This window comes from Hemiscyllium ocellatum, unplaced genomic scaffold (assembly GCF_020745735.1).
Source record: "Hemiscyllium ocellatum isolate sHemOce1 unplaced genomic scaffold, sHemOce1.pat.X.cur. scaffold_268_pat_ctg1, whole genome shotgun sequence".
Classification (NCBI taxonomy): Eukaryota; Metazoa; Chordata; class Chondrichthyes; order Orectolobiformes; family Hemiscylliidae; genus Hemiscyllium; species Hemiscyllium ocellatum.
Window position 1 is genome coordinate 1 of NW_026868164.1, and position 15,075 is coordinate 15,075.

Below are 15,075 nucleotides of genomic sequence, written 5' to 3' on the forward strand. Positions count from 1 at the left end.
AATGGACACAAAAAAGTTACATTGCTGGATGCACCGGTGAAAGTCTTCTGACTGCTGCAGCCCGGGTTCGATTCCCGGCAGCGAGGCCATTTTCAGCAGAGCTGCAAGGGCGGCTTTTTGTCTCCCTGGTGGTCTAGTGGTTAGGATTTGGCGCTCTCACCGCCGCGGCCCGGGTTCGATTCCCGGTCAGGGAAGCTGTTTTTAGCTGCCTACGGGCTGTCCATTCTTCTGAAATGCGCTTACAGTTGTTTATTGATCTTCACCGTACCTGGGTGCTGCAGTGTGATGTAGCTCGTTCAAATCGCATCCTGATGCAGATTTGTTTGCATGTGTTGGGAATGATTGCTTCTGCAGCTACAAACGAGTGAACAGTCTTCACTCTCTCGACGGAGCAGGTCGGGGCTGCTTGGCAGTGTCTGTTTTGTAGACGCGGTTCCGTGTGTTTTACAGTTTAAATTTAATTTTTTCTTGTATCCATCAATGTAAGTTTTTGTGTCCATTGCTCCCGATGCGATCTCTGTAACATTGGGGAGACAGGAGAGTCAAGTCACATCTGCGGGACTCTCCTGCGCGCATTTATAGGAAGAGAAACCTACCAAGGTTAGCTTGCGCTACACCAGCTTCCGGGTCCACTCCGCGCTTTTTTGCAATAAAGGCGCGCAGGAGAGTCCCGGAGATGTGACTTGACTCTAAGTCTCCCCAATGTTATAGAGATCGCATCGGGAGCAATGGACACAGAAACTTACATTGCTGGATGCACCGGTGACAGTCTTCTGACTGCTGCAGCCCGGGTTCGATTCCCGGCAGCGAGGCCATTTTCAGCAGAGCTACAAGGGCGGCTTTGTGTCGCCCTGTGGTCTAGTGGTTAGGATTGGCGCTCTCACCGCCGCGGCCCGGGTTCGATTCCCGTCCGCGAAGCTGTTTTTAGCTGGCCTACGGGCTGTCCATTCTTCTGAAATGCGCTTTACAGTTGTTTATTGATCTTCACCACCGTACCTGGGTGCTGCAGTGTGATCCTGATGCAGATTGTTTGCATGTGTTGGGATGATTGCTTCTGCAGCTACAAACGAGTGAACAGTCTTCACTCTCTCGACGGAGCAGGTCGGGGCTGCTTGGCAGTGTCTGTTGTAGACGCGGTTACGTGTGTTTTACAGTTTAAATTTAATTTTTCTTGTATCCATCAATGTAAGTTTTTGTGTCCATTGCTCCCGATGCGATCTCTATAACATTGGGGAGACAGGAGAGTCAAGTCACATCTGCGGGACTCTCCTGCGCGCATTTATAGGAAGAGAAACCTACCCAAGGTTAGCTTGCGCTACACCAGCTTCCGGTCCACTCCGCGCTTTTTTTGCAATAAAGGCGTGCAGGAGAGTCCCGGAGATGTGACTTGACTCTAAGTCTCCCAATGTTTTATAGATCGCATCGGGAGCAATGGACAAAAAAAGTTACATTGCTGGATGCACCGGTGATAGTCTTCTGACTGCTGCAGCCCGGGTTCGATTCCCGGGCAGCGAGGCCATTTTCAGCAGAGCTACAAGGGCGCTTTGTGTCGCTCTAGTGGTTAGGATTTGGCGCTCTCACCGCCGCGGCCCGGGTTCGATTCCCGGTCAGGGAAGCTGTTTTTAGCTGGCCTACGGGCTGTCCATTCTTCTGAAATGCGCTTTACAGTTGTTTATTGATCTTCACCGTACCTGGGTGCTGCAGTGTGATCCTGATGCAGATTTGTTTGCATGTGTTGGGATGATTGCTTCTGCAGCTACAAACGATGAACAGTCTTCACTCTCTCGACGGAGCAGGTCGGGGCTGCTTGGCAGTGTCTGTTTGTAGACGCGGTTACGTGTGTTTTACAGTTTAAATTTAATTTTTCTTGTATCCATCAATGTAAGTTTTTTGTGTCCATTGCTCCCGATGCGATCTCTATAACATTGGGGAGACAGGAGAGTCAAGTCACATCTCCGGGACTCTCCTGCGCGCCTTTATTGCAAAAAAGCGCGGAGTGGACCCGGAAGCTGTTGTAGCGCAAGCTAACCTGGGTAGTTTTCTCTCTTCCTATAATTGCGCGCAGGTGAGTAACCCGAGGCACTACAGGGGTAGTCCCTCCCACCCGCCCTCCTCCTCTAACCTTATAATAAGATCCGTTATGGTAAGCAGGTAAGTGCTGCATTTTGCTTGTTCTATTCTTCAGATCTAGTTTTTTTTAAAGCTTACTGGAGGATGGCAGCGAAGACAGTGCAATGTTCCACTGCAACATGTTTGAGGTGAGGGATGCCATGGTCGTTCCTGCTGATTACACTTGCCATTAGTGCACCCATCTCCAGCTCCTCCAAGTCCGTGTTCGGGAACGGGAGCTGGAGTTGGATGAAATTAGAATCATTCGGGAGGCAGAGGGGGTCATAGATCGCAGCTTGAGGAAGTAGCAACTCCAAAGATTGCAGACAGATGGGTGATAGTGAGGGGTACTTGGAGATGGCAGCCCGTGCAGCGACCCCTTGCGGTCATTCCCCTGAAGAACAAGTGTATCATTTTGGATACTTGTAGGGGGGACGATTTACCAGGGGTAAGCAGTGGGGTTCAGGCCTCTGGCACGGAGCCTGTTCCCAATGCTCAGAAGGGAAGGTTGGAAAAGGCAGAGCAAGAGTTATTGGGGACTCGATAGTTTTGGGGCACAGATATGTGGTTTTGTGGGGGCGAGAGAGACTCACGATTGGTATGTTGCCTCCAGGTGCAAGGGTACGTGATGTCTCTGATCGTGTTTTCCGGGTCCTTAAGGGGGTCGGAGAGCAGCCCGAAGTCATGGTCCACATTGGCACCAACGACATAGGTAGGAAGAGGATGAGGATGTTATGCATACTTTCAGGGAGTTAGGTTGGAAGCGCAGAGTTGGAACAAACAGAGTTGTTGTCTCTGGTTTGTTACCCATGCCACTTGATCGCGAGTTTAGGAATAGTGAGAGAGAACAGATAAATGCGTGGCTACAGGGATGGTGCAGGGAGGAAGGGATTCCGGTATCTGGATAACTGGGGTTCTTTCTGGGGAAGGTTGGACCTCTATAAACAGGATGGTCTACACCTGAACCTGAGGGGCACCAGTATCCTTGGTTGGACGTTTGCTAGTGCTCTTTGGGGTGGGGGGGAGTTTAAACTAATTCTGCAGGGGCATGGGAACCGAGACCGTAGCTTTAGGGTGCAGGAATTGAGTGTAGGGAGGTTAGGAACATGGCATCAATCTCGAAGGAGGGTGCCTCTAAACAGGAATCGTGACTTGAAGTGTATGTACTTCAATGTGAGAAGTGTATGAAATAAGATAGGTGAACGTGCAGCGTGGGTTGGTACCTGGGATTTCAATGTTGTGGCTATTACAGAGAGACATGGGTAGAAACAGGGACAGGATTGGTTGTTGCAGGTCCAGTATTTAAATGTTTTAGTAGGGTCAGAGGTGGGGGTAAAAGAAGGGGAGGTGTGGCATTGCTTGTCGTCCCTACTGATTACGCTTGCCGGAAGTGCACCCATCTCCAGCTCCTCCAAGACCGTGTTCGGGAACTGGAGCTGGAGTTGGATGAGCTTAGAATCATTCGGGAGGCAGAGTGGTCACAGATCGGAGCTTTAGGGAAGTAGGAACTCCAAAGATTGCAGACAGATAGGTGACAGTGAGGGGACTTGGCGAAAGCAGCCAGTGCAGCGACCCCCTGCGGTCTTCCCCTCAAGAACAAGTATACCATTTTGGATACTTGTTGGGGGATCACTTACCAGGGGTAAGCAATGGGGTTCAGGCCTCTGGCACGACTGATTTTTCTACATCCGACTGCAATATAAATACAGATCATTGTTTCCAGTTTTGGTGGAACAAAAGACATTGTATTGGTGGATAATTACAGTTAGTGCAAACACAGCTAGCCATCGATAAATATTAATCCTGTTCACTTCAATGGCCAATTTCAATTCAGAAACCAAGTGCACTCGGCTGCATGTAACATAGACAACATGACAAAATGGCTGATAGGAGGAGAAACGGGGCATTGAGGAGGAGTGAAATGTTTGCTTTTGGTCACCTCCACAATTGTTAGAAAAACAGGTTGAAAGGATTCTTAAAAGGTGGCTGAAGTAGTGGTGTGGCTTAACACTTCAGACAGCGCAAAGTGGAAGACCACTTTCTAGTGGAAGAAAAAGACATTTCTTATTTCTGAAAGAACTGGGAAACAGAAGAGGGGATGAAATCTGACTTGGGAGCTATTTCCTATTTGTTGAGGATGTTGCTTCATCACAGTCTTGGTTTAGAGCCTAAGCTCTTCATCAGAATAAAGGGTGGTCCAAAGGGGCTGACAGATAAATGGGAAGGACGTAGGGCTGGGGGAAAGGCAGCTGGGAGTGTAATAGGTAGATGGAGGTAGGGATTGATGGTGATAGGTCAGAGATGAGGGTGAAGCAAATAAGTGAGAAGCAAGGTGGACAGGTATGACAGGTCAAGAGGTTGATGTCGAATTGGAAGGTTGGATCTGAGACAAAGTACGGGAGAGGAAATGAGGAAAGTGATGAAATGTACATTGATCCCATGTAATTGGAGGGTCCCAAGGCAGAAGATGATGTTTTTCCGACAAGCGTCGGGTAGCAAGAGTTTGGCAGTGGAGGAGGCCCAGGACTTGCATGTCCTTGATGGAAGGGGAGGGGGAGATAAAGTGTTCAGCACAGGCGTTTAGTTTCTGTGACCCAGAGCTGTTCCCTCAAACATTCCGCTAGTTGGCGTCCAGTTTCCTAAATGTGGATGAGACCATATTGCGAGCAATGGACATAATCTTATAAATAGATTGCATAAATCTTAGCCTGCTGGAGTTATTTTCTTTTACTAAGTTAAAGAAAACTTAATTAAATTGTGTGACTGCATGAAACGGTTTGATGGTCAGATTTGAATCATCACACTCAAATGAGACAATGCATGAATATCAGTGAACTGCTCTTTTTGTTAAAAAACACAAGTTCTTGATTTATTTTCACAACTTACTGGTATTCACACCTGCACATTCAATGTCAAACTCTGACATCAGAAATGAAATTACAGCATTAATTTTGACTTACAATATTCGAACAAACAAATTAATAGCACACAGTGAATACCAAGTCTGATTCATATGATATTAATTTGACCAAAAAAACATAAAATCAAGCTGGGAGATAAGAAATGGGGAAGGGCAGAAGGCAAGAAATGCAGCATCATAGAAGGTGCTCCTCCAGGGAGTGTATTTTACCAACTACAGCTGCTAAATATAAACAAGCACTCTGACATGATCCTCCGGTTTTAATGTGAACCATAGCCCATACAGTAGGTACCATTTAAATGAGTTAATAGATACAAGTCTTACCCCCCCTTCTTGGAGCTCGGGCCTTCCTCCAGCTCCGGGGGATTGCTGCCACTGAAGAATCCTTGGGAAGCAGGTAAAGGCAAGATACAGAACAGAGCACCTTTGCAAATGAAAGCAGCTTATAGAGACATTAAGCAACAGCATCACAGGGTTTTGACCCATCGACCTCCGCTTATGTGCCCAGCACGCTCCCGCTGCACTACTCTGCTTCTGGACACCCAACAGCTGGATTGTGGATCAGATTAAAGTAGGTCCTAAACTCTGATTACATCGATACACAAGGCAGTGAAGAAAGGTTTCAGCACACTGGCCTTCATCAGTAGGGAATTGAGTATAGATGTTGGCAAGTTATGTTGTAGTTATACAGGACGTGGATGAAGCTGCACCTGGAATATTGTGATCAGTTTTGGTCCCTTGATGTTCTGACTTCTGACTTCTTCAACTCTGGGTTCGTGTTGAACTTGATGGGATACTTTGCCCAACTCAGCATTTTTAAACAGTATCGTTCTGAGGGATTCATTTAAAACTTTTCAGGAGGTGAGCTCAACAAGACTGAAAAATTCAATGTTACTTGGACTCTACTTTAAACTTACATCAGGACCAGTAGTCAGAGACATGTACAGCATTGAAACAAACCCTCCGGTCCAACTTGTCCATGCTGACCTGATATCCTAAAATAATCTAGTCCCATTTGACAGCAACTGACCCATATACTCTGGCAGCTCATTTCATATGTGTACCACCCTCTGCATGAAGAAGTTGTCACTTTAATTTCGCCTTTCACCCTAAATGTCTACTCTCTAGTTCTGGACTCCCCCATCCCAGGGAAAGGACCTTGTTTATTACACTGTCCATGCCCCTCATAATTTTGTAACCTCTATTAGGTCACTCCTCTGCCTCCGATGCTCCACTGAAAACAGCCCCAGCCTATTCAGCCTCTCCCTGTAGCTCAAACCCTCCAACCCCCAGCAACATTCCCGTAAGTCGTTTCTCATCGAGAAGTCAACGTTTCAGTCCTGAAGAAGGGTTAATACCCAAAACGCTGACTACTCCACATCCTGGTGTTGCCTAGCTTGCTGTATTCTCCCAACCTCCTGCTTGCCTACATCGGGTTGCAATATGTACTGGCTCAGTGGTTACCACTGCAGCCTCACAGCACTGGGGACCCAGGCTTGATTCCAGCCTTGGGTGGCCGTCTGTGAGGAGTTCGCACATTCTCCCAGTGTCTGCGTTGGTTTTCTTTGGGTGGACCTCTTTTCTTTCATAAACCAAAGATGTGCAGGTCATGTGGATGGGCCATGCTTAATTGCCCATAGAGTTAGGTACATTAGTCAGAGGGAAATGGGTCTGGATGGGTTACTCTTCGGAGGGTTGGTGTGGACTTGTTGGGACGAATGGCCTGTTTCCAGACTGTAGTTAATCTCATCTGCACTACTTTTGTCACTAACGAATGGCAGAGTAAACTCGACGGGCCGAATGGCCTAACGTATGCTCCGATGGTCTTGCAGTCTTATTTTCTCTGGATCATTTCATTGGCAATGCACAGTCCCTGGCTCAATGAGCAGCAGTGTCCACTGAAAGCAAAGCTCAGAGGTTCGAAGAACTCCTACAATGTGGAAACAGGTCCTTCAGCCCAACACAACTGCACTGATCTTCCAAAGACTAACCCACTCAGATCCATTTTCCTACCCTCCATAAATTGCACACAGACCCCAAAGGGTGGAATTATTCCTGGGTTCCTGGTGCCATGAGGCAGCAGTGCACACCCTGAGCCACCATGGGGTTGTGGTTGTGGGGGGTGGGGGAGGCAATTGCAGTCCATCAGAAACAAAAACAGCCCACCTACTCTCCCACTGCACCCACTGTCAGAGCTGGCAGGAGATTCAGTCCTGGGGCGTTCCCAAGGCAGCGTCACCAGTAGGATCTGATTGCTGGGAGCGCTGGTGCCCCCGCTGGTGCTTCTGCAAGTTGCAGGAAAACATGAACCTCTTCCCATACTCGGGCCAACTGAAGGGCATCTCCCCGGTGTGGACACATTGGTGCTTCAGTAGGGCGGAGGAATTGCTGAAGGCCTTCCCGCACTTAGGGCAGCAGAATGGCCTCCCCAAACACCCCCCCCCCCCCGCCTCCCTTCCCCCATGTGTGGACTAGCTGGTGCTTCAGCAGCGTGGAGGAGCGGGTAAAGACCTTCCCACATTCGGGGCAGGAGAACAGCTTCTCCCTAGTGTGGACGGACTGGTGCCTCAGCAGGGCCATGGAATTGCTGAAGGCCTTCCTGCACTTATGGCAACTGAACGACATCTGACCAATGGGTCAATAGGTCGGAGGAAAGAGCAAAGCCCTTCCTGCACTCGGGGCAGAAGAGCGGCCTCTCCTCAGTGTGGACCCACTGGTGTCTCAGCAGGTGGGAAGAACAGCTGAAGGCCACCTTGCACTTGTGGCCGGAGAACAGCCTTCCCCGGTGTGGACCAACTGGTTCGTCAGCAGGGCGGAGGAATCACTGAAGGCCTTCCCACACTCAGGGCAGCAGAAGGGCTTCTTCCCCTCTGTGGACCCATTGATTCTTTAGAACCCTTTCAATTTCCACAATATCCTTCTGATAGGAGGAAGACCAGAATTGCACACAATATTCCCAAAGTGGTCTAACCAATGTCCTGTACAGCCACAACATAACTTTCCAACTCCAATACACAGTCAGAGGATTGGGAAACCTCTCAAAACCACAAAAAACAAACAGGAAAGAATGGAAGGACAAACCGAAGTTTTGAGAGTCAGCTTGGAAGCATCACTGAGAAATCAACGGACTGGGTTTATTGGGTAACCGTTCTCCTTAAATACTCTATATACTTATTTCTCTTGTACACTTCGTAGTTTCTCTGTGCTGCAGTGTGTAGTGGCTTGTTGAAATAATGTCCTGATGCAGCTTCGTTTGTGGGTGTTGGGATGATTGTTTCTGTAGTTAAGTATTTGGTTTGTGTGTGTTGTTTTTCTCTAGACGCTAGTTTGAAGTTCCCCATTGACTGTTCGCTCTACTGTGACAACTAAGAATGGCATTTTGTTGTTGTTCTGCTCCTCTTCAAACCAGGAGCCCCCCTCAGGCCATAGTCTCACTACTTGGAACACCAATACACAGACTATTCAAAGGCATCTACTGAAGACTAAAACACCAAGTCGAAGATTCACGGCACTCCATTTACTCCATCCAAGAATTCTTGAACACAAAAGACACTAAGATAGAAGAGGATGGAATAATGCTGTCCTTTGACATAGAGCCCTGTTCACATCCATTAACATCAACGTGGCCAAAGAAAACTGAAGACACTACTCGAAGAACCAAAGACACAAACACAGCAACAACTTCATCAGCAAAGATAACACTGTCAACCTCGTGGAGCTGTGCCTTACCACCTACTTCCTATTCAGTAACAAGCCCTACAAACAAATAAAGGAAATAACCAATAAACCACCAGTATCAGGATTCCGAGCAGAAGCAATAATGCAGACACTCGAACAAACAGCTCTTCCAACGACCCAACCCAAACTTTGTGTCCGCCACAGTGATGACACTTTTGTCATGAAAAAATGAAACAAATTAGAGGAAACGTACAACACCATCAACAATATACTCACTGGCATAAAATTCACAAAAGAGGAGAACAACACCAAAGTGCGATTTCTAGACGTCACAGTCGAGCGAGCAGTCAATGGTAAATTCAAAAACAGCCTCAACAGGAAAACAGCGCACGCGAACTAAGTACTTAGCTACAGAAGCAATCACCCCTACACATACAAACAAACTGAATCAGGACACTATTTCAACGAGCCATTACACACTGCAGCACCCAGTAACTACCAAGACCAAGATGGAACTGAGAGTGGGTAGCCAAAATATCCGCTGAAAATTGCTTCCCTGACCGGGAATCGAACCCGGGCCGCAGCGGTGAAAGCGCCGAATCCTAACCACTAGACCACCAGGGATATATCCGTGCACGTTGGCAGCTCTATTAAAGATTGCTTTCCTGCCCGGAAATCGAACCCACGCCACGGTTTTGAGAAAGCTTCCACCAATGTCATTTCTTGTATCCATTGCTCCCGATGCGGTCTCCTCTACATTGGGGAGACTGGAGACTCCTCGCAGAGTCAAGTCACAGCGCTTGGGGGAGCATCTCCAGGACACCCGCACCAATCAACCCCATCGTCCTATGGCCCAAAATTTCAACCTCCCCCGCCCCGTCCCACTCTGCTGAGGATATGCAGGTCCTGGGACTCCTCCATCGCCGCTCCCTCCCCACCCGATGCCTGGAGGAAGAACGCCCCATCTTCCGTCAGGGATGAATTCAACCCAGGGCATCTGTTTCCTTATTTTCCCTCCCTCACCTTACCTCAATTCCAACCTTCCAGCTCAGCGCTGTCCTCATGAACTGTCCTACCTGCCAATCTCCCTTCCCACCTATCCGCTCCACCCTCCTCTCTGATCTGTCACCTCCATCCCACCACCATTCACCTATTGTGCTCTTTGCTAATTTCGGCCCAGCACCCCCCAATTTATCTCGCCACCCCTGGAAGCGTCCTGCCTCTATTCCTGATGAAGGGCTTTAGCCCGAAACGTCGATTTTCCTGTTCCTCGGAAGCTGTCTGACCTGCTGCGCTTTTCCAGCACCACTCTGATCTAAACTCTGGTTTCCAGCATCTGCAGTCCTCACTTTTGCCTACCCAATAAACCCAGTGTGCCAATTTCACATCAACAAACTGACACAAGCAGACACAACATCTGCAGAAACGCTAGCCACATTACTTTGCATTAAAGACATCTGTGAAATGATGTCCAGACAACTCAACCCTCTCAGCATTAAACAGCGGCTAATGAACCAGAAATACCCAGTACAAACAACCAGCAAACGTATGTTATTTACAAAATACCTTAAGACCATAAGACATAGGAGTGGAAGTAAGGCCATTCGGCCCATCGAGTCCACTCCGCCATTCAATCATGGCTGATGTATTATCTTGTACGTCTCTATTAAGTCTCCACTTAATCTTCTAAACTCCAATGAATACAATCCCAGGATCCTCAGCCGTTCCTCATAGGTTAGACCTACCATTCCAGGGATCATCCGTGTGAATCTCCGCTGGACACGTTCCAGTGCCAGTATGTCCTTCCTGAGGTGTGGGGACCAAACCTGGACACAGTACTCCAAATGGGGCCGAACCAGAGCTTTATAAAGTCTCAGTAGCACATCTCTGCTTTTATATTTCAACCCTCTTGAGATAAGTGACAACATTGCATTCACTTTCTTAATCACGGATTCAACCTGCATGTTTACCTTTAGAGAATCTTCGACTAGCACTCCCAGATCCCTTTGTACTTTGGCTTTACTAATTTTCTCACCATTTAGAAAGTAGTCTATGCTTTTATTGTTTTTGCCAAAGTGCAAGACCTCGCATTTGCTCACGTTGAATTCCATCAACCATTTCCTGGACCACTCTCCCAAACTGTCCAGATCCTTCTGTAGCCTCCCCTCTTCCGGACTACCTGCCTGTCCACCTAACTTCGTATCATCTGCAAACTTCGCTAGAATGCCCCCAGTCCCTTCATCCAAATCATTAATATATAATGTGAACAGCTGTGGCCCCAACACCGAACCCTGCGCGACACCACTCGTCACCAGCTGCCATTCCGAAAAAGAACCTTTTATCCCAACTCTCTGCCTTCTGTCAGACAGCCAATCCTCAATCCATCCCAGCACCTCACCTCGAACACCATGGGCCCTCACCTTGCCCAGCAGCCTCCCGTGTGGCATCTTATCAAAGGTCTTTTGAAAGTCTAGACAGACCAGATCCACTGGGTTTCCCTGGTCTAACCTACTTGTCACCTCTTCAAAGAATTCCAACAGGTTTGTCAGGCATGACCTTCCCTTACTAAATCCATGTTGACTTGTTCTAATCAGTCTCTGCTCTTCTAAGAATTTAGAAACCTCATCCTTAATGATGGATTCTAGAATTTTACCAATAACCAAGGTTAAGCTAATTAGCCTATAATTTTCCATCTTTTGTCTTGATCCTTTCTTGAATAAGGGGATTACAACAGCCATCTTCCAATCATCCGGGACCTTTCCTGACTCCAGTGACTCTTGAAAGATCTCAACCAATGCCTCCGCTATTTCCTCAGCCACCTCTCTCATAACTCTAGGATGTATCCCATCGGGACCAGGAGATTTATCAATTTTAAGACCTTTTAACTTTTCTAGCACTATCTCTTTTGTAATGGCAACCATACTCAACTCAGCCCCCTGACTCCCTTTAATTGTTGGGATATTTCCATGTATTATACCATACAAGAAAATATGTACATGAACTCTGCCACACAGTTCCCTGTGGCAAGAAATGCTGGGATGAGATAAGGAACATTTTTTTAGCCAAAACGAATCGGCACTGACTGGACAGCCATTTAAAATCAACACTGTCATGTCACGATAGAAGATGCAAAGGGATGTACGGTTTTCTTATTTTCTGAAGATTTACAAAGCTGAGACTGGGTTTTGGTGATTGTTCCCTTTCCACTCCCAGGAACCACAGTGGTTGGGGCGGTGAGTTAAGGAGAGTGAAATGTGCTCGTGAGCAGCGTGTGGGGCTATTTCAGCTTCCTCTCCTCTGACAGCGCTGTGACTTGACTCCGATGTTCTCAGGGACACTTACTGAAGCGAGACAGTGAAGAGTCTCGTTCCTGCAGATCAGGAATTCAAACCGAATGCCGGCTTCGAACCGAATGCTTTCAATAGTCCAAACTTTGTGAAGCAGTATCTTTCACTAGCAAATAAAACACCCTTGTCCTCAGGTGCCTGCTTCATTTCGATCACGATTTCCAGCCCCTCACTGTTCTAGTCTCATTTCCAAACACTTGACTCATTGCCTCAAAAGCAGCTCTGTGGGTATCTGCTTGTTCCACCCTGACAGGCGGTGGGTTGCAGATTCCCGACCAGTCCCAATGTGATTGAAATATTTCAACCCCTCCACTGATTTGCATCTTTAAAAAAAACGTGGAGCAATCTCCCTTTCTTTTTGACGACGTTTCTCAACTGTAGTCGGCAGGGTTCACACCTGCGTGGGGAAACCGCAATGGGTTTCATGTCCATCGCATTAACCACTCGGCCCACCAATACAGAACCACACTGACAGCTTCACTTCCCAAGTCTGTCTGCCTGTGGAGCTGAGAAAGAGTGAATCATTGCAGAGTTTGTTTGAATCCAGTCACTTCACAGGTTTTGAAAGGATTAAATATCTGCAAATGGCGAGTCTGTGTGTTTCATCCGAAAGATGAAATGGACATTCAGTTAAAAACAACAACAGAAATTGCAGGAGCAACTCAACAGGTCAGGCAGCATCCGTGGAAAGAGAATCAGAGACAACATTTCAGAACTTTTTTTTCCTTCTCCAGGTACAGCCAAACCCGCTGAATTTCTCCAGCAGTTTCTCTTTCTGTCTTGGATTCTCAGCATCCGTAGTCCTTTACGTTAGAAATTCAATCAATTCAGAAACTCCTTTGTACTTCCTCAGTAGAGAAGATTTCCGTTTGGGAAACATTTTCCTGACACCATTAAAAACGCGAAATTCGCAGCGGTCGGAGCGAGAAACACGCAACACCCTGTCCCTCGCTGGTCTGGAACCACCAGCCTTTCGATTGATAGCCGAACGCACTGATTTATTGAGCCACAGAGACAGGATTGGCCAGCCTACCCCCGCAGTCTCTTTGAGGGAGCTACTGTTCAATTCATAATTCAGCCTGCCCCGCCCAGAATTACCATTGTCTTCTATCAGTTTTACTTTTCCATAATAAAGCCTTGGACATTCACTGTGGAGACACCGGGGATAGTCTGATCCCACCACCTGCAGGCACATCTATGTCACAAGGAACTAGCCCTCCTACACCGGGGCCATCACCCTCCGAGCGTTTCAGTGTTTTGCCTCTTACCGAATTTTCTCATTGACCCCCAGCCGTGAAGGGGTTTGAATTCCTGATATGCAGAGAATTCTTTCAATGTCTCAGATCAGTTCATGTCCTGAGAATATCAGAGCTGAAAATGTGTTGCTGGTTAAAGCACAGCAGGTTAGGCAGCATCTAAGGAATAGGGCTTATGCTCGAAACGTCGAATTTCCTATTCCTGAGATGCTGCCTAACCTGCTGTGCTTTAACCAGCAACACATTTTCAGCTGTGATCTCCAGCATCTGCAGACTTCATTTTTTACTGAGAATATCAGAGTCCATCTCCCGGCCTCTTAAACAAGGGGACGGTGTCTGGACTGTCTCTGCTCAGTCGGACAGTTCATCCTTCATTCTCCTCTAATTCCACTTCCCAAAGAGTTTCTAAAGCTTCACAAAGCTGGAGACTGGGATTTCTCTTTTACTTCCTGAGAATTATTCCACCTGCTAACTGACAATATTTTGCCAAAATCTCCTCCCTATTGTAACACTTGCATCATGTCCAGGGATGAGGAATTTCCATTTTGTTGAGACATTCCCAATTTGGGAATGTTGTCTTTGGAACAAAGAAGGTTAACTGGAGATTTCTAGGGGCTGTTGGCAATGATGGGAGAAGAAGTGGTGGGACTGGGCAGGTTAATGATCAGAAGAACCTATTACCACTGACCAGGGTCAGTTACCAGAGGGCAGGGTTTGAAGTTCTTTAATGGAAAGCAGCATTTGTGTAGAACAAGCACAGCGAATACTGCAGAAAGCCAACGGGTCGAGCAGAATCTGTGGAAAGGTAAACAAAGCCGATGTTTTGAGTGTGCTACGGTTTTTGTTCAGAACTCAGTGATTTGCCTCTTCCCGAAGTTGGTCCAGGTCTGTGTCTCAATTGGCAAACACATGGCAAGTGCAGTGCCGCAATGTGGCTCGGGGCCAATGAGAAAATTCGGTAAGAGGCAAAACACTGAAAGGCTCGGAGGGCAATGGCCCGGATGTAGGAGAGCTAATTCTTCGTGACATGGATGTGCCTGCAGATGGTGGGATCAGACTGTCCACATGTCTCCACATTGAATGTCCAAGGCTTTATTATGGAAAAGAAAAACTGATAGAAGACAATGGTAATTCTGGGCGGGGCAAGTTGAATTATGAATTGAATAGTAGCTTCCTCAAAGAGACTGCAGGGGCGGTGCTCGTATCTGTCTCTGTGGTGCAATTGGTCAGCGCGTTCAGCTGTTAACCGAAAGGTTGGTGGTTCGCGCCCATCCAGGGACGGAGTGTTTGGATTTTCTTAAAACAAAATCAGTGAATTGTTTAAATGGTGATATATTGGAATGTGGAGAAAGTGAGGACAAGAGGTGAAAGTCGAAAAATGTGGCACTGGAAAAGCGCAATAGATCAGGCAGCATCTGAGGAGCAGGACAGTGAGTTTTGGGCACAAGCCTTTCACCAGGAATGATGTAAGGATGCCAGTTGTCGGGCAGATGCAGCAGGCAATGAGCAAGGCAAGTGATATATTATGAAGAGGAATTGAGTTCAGAAGTGGGGTACAATTACAATATTTAAAGGCATCTGGATGAGTATATGAATAGGAAGGGTTTAGAGGGTTATGGGCCAAATGCTGGCAAATGGGACGAGATTAATTTTGGATATCTGGTTGGCACAGACGAGTTGGACGAAGGGTCTGTTTTCGTACTGCATGACTCTAATGATCTTTGATGAAAGCAAAAATGTCGCTGTGAAGAGTGGACTTCCAGAA

The 15,075-nt window shown here is 47.3% G+C and overlaps 3 non-coding genes across 3 annotated transcripts; 2 read left to right on the forward strand and 1 right to left on the reverse strand.

Moving 5' to 3' along the window:
• The first annotated feature begins 122 nt into the window (after window positions 1-122).
• On the forward strand, window positions 123-194 carry trnae-cuc (transfer RNA glutamic acid (anticodon CUC)). The gene has a single exon. It is a non-coding gene; the product is annotated as a tRNA-Glu (tRNA).
• A 9,065-nt stretch (window positions 195-9,259) lies between these two features.
• Window positions 9,260-9,331, reverse strand: trnae-uuc (transfer RNA glutamic acid (anticodon UUC)). Its single transcript has one exon. It is a non-coding gene; the product is annotated as a tRNA-Glu (tRNA).
• A 5,186-nt stretch (window positions 9,332-14,517) lies between these two features.
• Window positions 14,518-14,591, forward strand: trnan-guu (transfer RNA asparagine (anticodon GUU)). Its single transcript has one exon. It is a non-coding gene; the product is annotated as a tRNA-Asn (tRNA).
• The last annotated feature ends 484 nt before the right edge of the window (window positions 14,592-15,075 follow it).